The sequence below is a fragment of the Dendronephthya gigantea genome, unplaced genomic scaffold, assembly GCF_004324835.1.
Source record: "Dendronephthya gigantea isolate DGI-Jeju-01 unplaced genomic scaffold, DenGig_1.0 001063F, whole genome shotgun sequence".
Classification (NCBI taxonomy): Eukaryota; Metazoa; Cnidaria; class Anthozoa; order Malacalcyonacea; family Nephtheidae; genus Dendronephthya; species Dendronephthya gigantea.
In genome coordinates, this window is record NW_021164073.1 from 1 (window position 1) to 7,864 (window position 7,864).

Below are 7,864 nucleotides of genomic sequence, written 5' to 3' on the forward strand. Positions count from 1 at the left end.
GAGTGCTCTTCGATAGGATAACATTTGCCCTCCACCGCAATCATCAAAGTTTGAACGTCTGAAATGTCTTCTGAATCATTATCCTGATCTATGGAATCAACAACCTTTAATAAGAAACCAATGTTTTTTAGAAGGACTTTAAAAGTATTTAAAAAACAAAGTCAGCCCACAAAGGTTCTTACACTTACTGAACAAATCTTAAAAAAGAGAGACTGAGATTCTCCTACATTCTTCTTCAATAATTCCTTCAAAATCTAAGCAACTGTGCTCTGGATGTCTGTTAAAAAAATTGTTTATCAAGATAGATTATGTTAGATTATAAATAGGCATATTTCATGTAGCAATAGCCTGTATTGCTATAATACTATAATTTTGCCATTGGTTTGGCAAATTATTATTAATTGCATGACTTACCTGATTTCCCAGTAATTGCTCTCTCCACTCTGTTTATAAGAACAAATGTAGTTTCTTGTTACATTTCTTGGCATAGTCCAAAATATTTTTCTCAATCAATGGATTGAAATTTGCCAATAATATCATGGATTAACTTGTGGTTTACTCTTTAAAATTCTGCTTTTACCTGAAAAAGAATTAATAGAGTTTGCTAGATACATTGTGAAAGAAAATTCCTCTACTGGTAATTTAAAACCCATACTCTGTCAATTAACTAAAATATCAATGAGAATTTTATACAAAATATGGCAGGTAACTAAAAAGTAGCGAAGTAGCACACATGGGTATTATGTCGAACAAAGAAATTTGGCAGTCAATTATCAGCTTGGATAGTTTGTCAACAAGAATTATAGTACCTTATATCAATATTAAAGCTGTAAACTAAAAGCAAACTTACCTCTGTAACAAGCTAAAGTGCAGGATTTTTTCTTAAATTGTTTCTACCCCAGGCATTCTTATGCTCCATGAACCCTGTATCAGAAAAAATATATTTATTGATATGTTTAACAAGTCAGATCCATTTCTTAAAGTATCATAGAGGTGGTAAACATAAATAATCGTAAAGATTATGTACATCAACAAGGTTATCACTTACTCTTCCACCACAATTGAGTCAGCAAGGAAGGGATATTTCCAAATTATCATAGGTGAAATATTTTGTTTTTCTTCCATGGTTTGATAAATTAATTTTATACGCCTGATTGTTGACAGTAAATATCCCTCATTCCCTTGTGAACCAATGTTACGTAAATGCATCCACTGACCGAAATATAATAATGAGTAAGAGTCAGAGTGGACGCATAATCGACATATTTGGGGATATAGTGTCGCGGCAACCAACCGTACAACGAGAGAAAGGCGAAATTTTAATTTGAAATTTCAAACATCGTCTCGCTTTGCCTTTTTTGGATTTATTAACAATCGTTTTTAGTTTTTTACGAATTTTAAGACAGTGTAAACTGAAAAGAGAGTAAATAATATACTTTATTAGAGATTTATAGAAAATTTCGTATTCATTGCAATAGAACTGTAAAACCATAGAACCGTAGAACAATGGAACCGTAGAATCCTGGAACTGTAGAACCCTGGAACCGTAGAACCATAGAACCATGGAACCATATAACCGTAGAACGGTAGAACCGTAGAACCGTAGAACCATAGAACCATAGAACCGTAGAACCATCAAACAATAAAACCATAAAACCGTAGAACCGTAGAACAATTTAATGGTAGCATTATATTATTAGTGCCGTATAATTATGCATTACATATTTATTTAATTATTACAATATATTTCGTTACTCGTAACACGGCCTTATAACCCTCATTAGTGATCTGCCACATAATATTTCATCAGTCCTTTCATCACGCGCCCGACGTCAAAGTTCACGAATCGGGTATGCGCCAAAGATCATAACGGAATTGCAATCGAATGTTTTCGATTTTGAGTAAGTGTAATAGTTCTGGATACTTTTGTACTTTCACACTCAAGTACTGCTCTGGTATATTAAATAATACCAGGTAATTGTAATATTTTTGTTATTACAAATTACAAGTTTTCTAACCGAGTATGTGACTTTAATACCTGAGTGTCAATGTTTGTCAAAGTCATTTAGATGTAAATTTTGATTAAGATGTCTTTTGCAACCTGGGCTTATCTGACGTGATATGTATCCTGACTTCCTATCTTCCACCATATTGATACAATATAATTGCTGCATGATCCTGGGTTTCAAATTGGAATTTGCTTGCAAATGCCTAACATATATAATAGCTCTTTGTTATGATAAACAACTATTAGAAAGTTTTGGCAAAATGTCAAGAATTCAGACCAACTCCAAAATAGAGGTTCTTTTGCTGATTTTCCTAACAAATGATGTTGAAATCAATCCTATGTCCTTTTAGGATTTTATTATCATTTCCATAATTTCATGCAAATTATTGTATGTAGGATTTCAACACCTGACAACTATCATTCTGTCTTTCTATGTATTTTGGCAACTGGAATATAACTGCAGCCATAAAGTTCTCAATCTAGTTTTGTCATTGCACATGTGAATGGTTGGTAACCACATGGAGTAAGTTATTAACTGACAAATTTTCAAAAATATTTTATTGGGCTTTCAAAGATTTTCTAAACATCTTGCCAAGCTTGAAGGCACCAACAGAAGTTATCATTGGTGGGAGAAAAGGTCAGTTGTCAATCTTGAGATAAAATAAAACTGACAACTGCTGGTAATTTGTAAAAAAACTGTTTTTGTTTTATAGACAAAGCAGGCAAAAGACTCAGAATATTACAATTTCTACTGAGCGCAGAGAAGACCTTATCACAGAGGCTTTAGTAAGGAAGTGTAATTTTTATTATTTCGTACCTTTGTTTTACTGTATTGTACAATCTGTCAATTAACCACTGATTATTATATTTTAAAAGTTCTACAAAGACTTTGCTGGTCATAAAAGTGGAAGTGATATGGTATGTTCGGGTTAATTATACCTCATTCCCTAAAATGAAACTATTCGCAATAAATTCAAAATCGTAATTCATCATAGTATCAATGCCCCCCCTCCCCTCTGTCTTCAAAAAGTTAGGTCCATATTCCTTTTCTAATTTAATAAGTGGGTTCTTAGTAAAGTGATAAGCTAACTGAAGCTAACGTTTCGAAACTATTTCAACATCAACATATGCCATATTTTTGTGTAGAAGTTTAGTGGTTATAAATTACATTGCAGTGAACGAAAGGTTGCACTCATGTTAGAGGTACCACGGCGGGCACTGGCTGGAATAAATTCGCTCACGTAGATCGTGTCGGTCGCGACCCGCAATTTTTGGGAAACTGGGTTCGAGTTTTTTTAATACGGAAAAACAAGGAATTTCGATTTTATCTCCACTTTTACGCCTTCCCATAAGGCCTCTTTTTACTGTTCAGAAAATTGAGTCGATGAGCGAAGTAGAGCTGATCAAAATCTCCCGTTTGATACCAAATATGCAGAGAAAAGATTTAATTTGACCTACTTTTTACGTGCAAGTAGATACCCTATTTTGAAGAATTGTTTTGGTATTCACATTGAGTACACACAATGGTATGTTTGGCTTCATTAAACTTTGGGCAGCTACGTTGTTGTGCTTGTTCTTTGGCAAATACTTAACGCTTAGGTATTGTTCTTCGATCGTATGTTTTTTGTTTGGCAAGAAAGCGCTTATTTTCCTTGTATTTTGATGGATTTTATCATGTTTCTAGCATGGCTGCCTCAAGTGGTGTAAGGAAGAGGCGATACAACAGATTTCCTGTTGGGAAATATATGGTCTTGCAGAAGGAGAAATGGGACAATGTTTTAAAAGAAACAAAAGCTATTCAGGAAACAGATGTGCAATTAGCTCAGAAAGAGAAGGAACTTTGTTCAAAACGTGAGAGAATGAGACGAATAGATGCAAAATTTAGTGTATTTTTTTAAAAAATTGAGTTATATAAATATTAATTTGATTGTGCTTTGAATGTAGACCTGAGCAGCATGTTTCACGGACTGGTACTCTACTACACAGCCAGAAACGCCACAGACTTGTTGCAAGTTGTCAGTTTTACCGGCTTGTTTCAAGTTATCAACCGGTTGCAAAAAGCTGGTTAATTTCAACAAGTTGCGACAAGCCTGTGAAAATCAGTCTTGTTGCAACTTGTCATAATTAGCAGTCTTGATGCAACTTGTCAATCCCAAGCTTGACAAGTCTGATTGAACAACTTGCAGCAAGTCTGTTGTAACTTCTAACAGGTTTGTTGACAACTTGCATCAGGTCTGATGAGAACAACTTGCATCAAGTCTGTTGACGACTTGCAGCAAGTCTGTTGACAACTTGTAACAGCCCTGTCTGAACAAGCTGATGCAAGCCATGCGAACACATCAGATATCAGTTTGATACAACAAGTTGCAACAGGCCTGCAGCAGACTTGTTGCAACTTGGGTGTTTTTGGCTGTGTATATTATATTGGCTTTTGTATTTTTTTTCCTGCTGCACACATTCTAAATAAAATTCATAATTGCCTTCAGATTGAAAACCTTGATAAATATATTGAGGAAGGGGGTGATGTTATCAGTGAAGTGAATAGAGCAGGTAGAGCAGGTCATGGTAGTTCAGAGCCACCTAGGAAGAAAAGATTATTTCAGAGAGATCAACCTCAATAAGAATGAGAAACCCACTCAGTTTGGTGCAAATAGTACAGTTAGTCTAGCTACTTCAAGAAGGAGGAGTTCAGAGACATTTGAGGCAGCATGTCAGATTCATGGGGCTACTAATCACTCAAATTTACCAGGCCAAGTTGGTCTGTGTGACACAGCAATAACAAAATGTTCTGAAAAACTTTTAGTTAATGTTTTTTCAACAAATGTTAAAACAGTTAAAAGAGTAATTCCTAAGATATTACAGAAAGGTATAAATGATTATGAAAAGTCAAATGATAACATGACAAGAAGTATCGCTGTGTATTATAGTGGCGGTATAATGGGTAAAAGGAAGTATCGTAATGTTTATAGGGCAAGTAGTTACAAAAAGAGTAATGAAGCAAAGTCTCTTCGTATAAAAATCAATAACTGCCCTATTCCGAGACTGTTGCCTTACCATAAGCTTGCACATTATATTAAATCAATAGATATTGGTAAACTTTATTCCATTAGGGAAACACTTTGTGATGGTCTAGATGAAATTGACAAAGTTGATGGGGTGTATAGAAATATTCAGGAGATAGTTCTTATTCTTGCTAGATACTAGTTAGTTAGTTTTCTTAATTTAGGCAGGAAAGTGCTAAGCAGCAATGAGAATTATCTATTGTTTGGAGCCAATTGTAAAGAGGATTGTGTGCCAGTGCGTCGGTTTCTACAAAAGTGCTTGAGTGATATTAGTGTTTTGGAGAAAAGTACCTTTCAGGTTGAGTGTGGTGGTGAGATGGTTAATGTAAGATTTCATGTCTCAGAAATGCCTAACGACATGAAGATGTTGGCATTCTTTGGTGGAGAACTATCAAACGCAGCCACTTTCTTTTCTACCTTTGCAAATGTAAGCACCCATAATATGAGTTCTCTTGCAGGTTCTTTCAGTTTTTCTGGGAAGGAAATGTGGAAGCCCTGGAAATATGAAGACAGGGTCTCTGCTGCAAACAAGGTTGAAGATTTTAAGAAAACTATGGCCAAAAAACCATTGGCACCAGCCACAGTAAGATCTAAGGTAACATCCTTCATTGCCCAGTTGAAAAGCCGCCAGGAATTTCAACCCATTGTTGGAAGGTTGATTGATCGGGCTCATGTAGACCCGCTTCACCTAAAAAACAATGCTTGTGCACTTACCCATAGGTTGTTGCTTTATGAAGTAATTGCAATGACAAAGCTTGGACAGAAGGTGAATTCTTTTGCTCAGGTTCCTTCAAACTCTCCATTTAAAATGTACATCCTTTCCATGCGTGAATGCAATTTATCAAGGTTAGCGAATAAGATCATCAAGTGGTTTGATGAAACTGGTGCTAATGGAAAAAGTTTTGAATATCGCTTCACTGGCAAGCAGTCAAGACTTTTTCTCCTGCATTTCATGAAATTAATTTCATATATTGAACCTATTTCTGAGCCTGGTAGGCAGAAAACTATTCTGCATATTCTTGCATACATTTGCCTTCTTCTTAGAGATTGTGTTTCGATATTCAGTCGAATAAATATTTCAAATGATGAGATAAAGAAGCTTACCAATCTCTGTCGAGACTATTTCCGGGCAAATGCTCTGTTCTTTCAAGTAAATCCCACTGTTTGGACAATAGGCAATATTGTTCCTGCCCATACCAAGTACATGAAGGACAAATAAGACCTTGGCAACGGTATTAACTCAATGGAAGGAAGAGAGGCAAAACATGTCTTCATTGCAAAATACAGCAGGAATACCAATTTTGTTTCCAGATGGGAACAAATTTTCCGACATGAGTTTGTATCCTTAATCTGGCTCAGGGAAAGAGGTTTTAACCTTCCTAATGAGAGATCTGATCATTCTTGTGCCAAGTCATATATTCCCAAACAAGTAAGCTCTGGAGATTTGGCATACTGTTATTGTGGGTTGCAGAAGGTGTGCATGTCAGATGTTAAGTGTAGATTCTGTGCAGATAAGCTTAGGAGGTTGATTGTATCAAGTGTTTCCTCAGGGAAAAATCTTGTGTTTAAGTAGGTTTGATTAGCTTGGCCAACTTGGGTTACTCAACTGCCAGTGTTCTTGTGAATTATGTTCCAGCGGATGAAAACCTTAAACTGCTGGAGAACAGAACAGCAGCAGGGTAGCCAGGGCATGCGGCCAAACCTTTTGTGAACTTTTTGCTAATGTATTAATCTTTTTTATGAATTTGACTTGAAAAATAAATTTTTTATTAAATTATTCTGGCAAATGACTTCATTTGTTGTGATATGGGAATGATGGGAGGTGCACATATGAACACTAAGCTATCAGGGCCGTCATAAAGACATGTCGACAGGGGTGTTTGTCCAAAAATTACCGACAAAATTCTGAAAATCTACTAATTAACCCATTAAACGGCATTGTGCCCTGATGCACCCTACCTTTAGTATTTGCTCTGTCTAACACCAGACAATTTTACTCGTCATGTGAAAAGTGCTGGCACTTAATGGGTTAATATTTCATTTCCCAAAAATGTCGGCAAGCACGGGGGAGGCGGGTGGGGGAAGCTTGGACAAATTTAGAGTTATTTGTTTGTTGTCTTTACATGAAGGTCACACAGGCTACATACCGTAAATGCTCAGTTTGCAAGCAAGATTTGCATTTATGGAGCACGGCATTACATGATACAGTAATAAAGTGTGAATAAGTAACTACCAACAGACTGCAGATACACTATTTAATTTACCTACATACAAATGCACACCAACAGTAATGAAATAATTTTTTTCTTTTCATTTGTAAACATTAAAATGGATTTTTTGTACAAAAGCTATCATAATAGTACATGATTTCAACAGCAATTCAATCAACATATAAACAATGTTCAAAATGAGTAATACAAATCAAATTATATATAAACAGAAAGTATATAAATTTTACGGTATGAAACTCAAATTTCAACATTAAAACCCCCATCCTATGAAAGGTCACATTCATCTCCAGAAATTAATTCAGCGATACACTGCTGACACATGTAATATACCGCACATTATTTTTAGCTTGAAATCAGCCAAAAAATAAAAACATTGAACATGGGCATATTTTGTAGTTCTTATATAAAAAGAGTATTAATGAATTAGCTATGTTGGGGGAATCCATGTACATTCCATTCTCCATAATTAAAGGAAATTGTCAATTGCCCCTTCTTAAAATTACACATGAAAGCAAAATCTTTCCTATCACTTACTATTAGCTCAACTTTGTGTCCTCTTCTTC

At 35.4% G+C, this 7,864-nt stretch overlaps 1 pseudogene; it reads left to right on the plus strand.

Annotated features, from left to right (window-relative positions):
- The first annotated feature begins 4,570 nt into the window (after positions 1 to 4,570).
- LOC114544931 lies at positions 4,571 to 6,643 on the plus strand (annotated as a pseudogene).
- Positions 6,644 to 7,864: the final 1,221 nt, after the last annotated feature.